This window comes from Corvus brachyrhynchos, unplaced genomic scaffold (assembly GCF_000691975.1).
Source record: "Corvus brachyrhynchos isolate BGI_N302 unplaced genomic scaffold, ASM69197v1 scaffold514, whole genome shotgun sequence".
Taxonomy (NCBI): domain Eukaryota; kingdom Metazoa; phylum Chordata; class Aves; order Passeriformes; family Corvidae; genus Corvus; species Corvus brachyrhynchos.
The window spans coordinates 814,263-815,933 of record NW_008238319.1 but is presented as its reverse complement, the minus strand read 5'-3'; the positions used below and the strand labels follow the sequence as shown (position 1 = coordinate 815,933).

The 1,671-nt window shown below is 55.9% G+C and overlaps 1 long non-coding RNA gene across 2 annotated transcripts in view; it reads right to left on the bottom strand.

Annotated features, from left to right (window-relative positions):
- Window positions 1-820, bottom strand: part of LOC108446668 — a 5,756-nt gene extending 4,936 nt beyond the window's left edge. Inside the window, exon 1 of one of the 2 annotated variants that reach the window (XR_001861942.1) lies at window positions 504-820. This is a non-coding gene — a long non-coding RNA (uncharacterized LOC108446668). The remainder of the gene's footprint in view (window positions 1-503) is intronic. The other variant, XR_001861944.1, reaches the window with a different exon arrangement.
- Window positions 821-1,671: the final 851 nt, after the last annotated feature.

Sequence of the window (1,671 nt, the reverse complement as noted above, 5' to 3'; positions counted from 1 at the left end):
CCGCAGAAAGGCTCTGCTGCTGCTGCTGCTGCTCCCCAGGGTCCGTCCCCCTGCGCCTGGAGCCCTCGGAGCTATAAATATTCCGTGTTTTCTCTGCGGGCCGGGCTCTCTGCAGGCAGCTCTGCCGGCTGGGGCCGTGCTGCTCCTGCTCTGAGGGGATGTCACCCTCACACCCCGCAGGGAAGGAACAAAGCCAATGCTCGTGGCTTTGTACGGGTCTGTGAGGCTGGAGCTGCTCCAGGCTGCAGCCCTGCACAGGTCAGTGAAAGCCAGAGCTGACAATGGCCCAGCACAGCCTTTTCTCGGGCCCGCTCCTCGCAGCCGCCGTTCAGCCCCTGCTCCGACCGCCTCCCCTGCCCCTGAAAGGGGGCTGAGCTCTGCCTTGGCACCAGGGCTGGCACCCGGCCCAGCAGGAGCTGGGGCAGGGTTTGGGGATGACCGTGATCCTGCCAGCCCCAGCTAACGGGGTCCGAGTCGGGGGAAAGGATGGGGTGAGCTCCTACCCGAGCTCGCACCGGGTCTGCTCCTCTCCAGACGCTCAGCATTCAGTGCCAGTCACAGAAATGTCGTGGGGAAATTTCCTGTTACATCAAACAGTTCCTTTTTGCCTAAAAAAACCCAAACAAAAGCGCCGTTATTCAGTGTAAGGTGTGACTGTAAGAGCCCTGTCTCCCCCTGCCCCAGCCCTGCTCAGTGCGCGGTACCCAGAGCCGGCACGGGCAGGGGAAGGGATCCACGGTACTGAAATCACCATTGGAAACAGCACTTTTCTCATTCTTCATTAGAACTCACAGGATCCCAGCCTGCTTCGGGTTGGAAGGGACCCTAAAGCTGATCCAGTTCCCAGCCCTCCCATGGCAGGGACACCTCCCACTGTCCCAGGCTGCTCCCAGCCCCAATGTCCAGCCTGCCCTTGGGCACTGCCAGGGATCCAGGGGCAGCCCCAGCTGCTCTGGGCACCCTGTGCCAGGGCCTGCCCACCCTCCCAGGGAACAATTCCTTCCCAATCTCCCATCCAGCCCTGCCCTCTGGCACTGGGAAGCCATTCCCTGGGTCCTGTCCCTCCAGCCCTTGTCCCCAGTCCCTCTCCAGCTCTCCTGGAGCCCCTTTAGACCCTGCAAGGGGCTCTGAGCTCTCCCTGGATCCTTCTCTTCTCCAGGTGAGCACCCCCAGCTCCCCCAGCCCATTGACTCCCCTGGTTTGGGTTCTCTTGGGGCAACAGGACGATTTTATAACCTCCATAAACAATGGGAGAGGCCAAGCTCTGAGCACAGCCTGGGTAAGTGGAGATGCCTGGGGTAAGTGGAGATGCCCCACCTAGGAAACTTCGTTTTGATTTTTATTTATTTACATACTCCAATATTTCTAAATATTCCATTAAAACACACCTTTGATGAACAAATCTCTCCATGCTAATAATCTTTAAAATATCCCAGGCTCCCTAAAATCTGAGCTTCAGGGAGAAAAACCGGCACTTGCTGCAACCCGTGAAAAGTTAATTTTTTCATGCTTCTGCCTCTTCCATTTTCCAGCCTTATTTCTATTCCTAATTACAGAAACTTGAGAGTGATCCAGAAATACAAAGAGGAGCAGTTTAATTTGGAGACATTAAGGGAATTTAAAATGTCTTGCTTTTTGCCTCAAAACTGAATTCAGGTGAGGGAAAAGTAA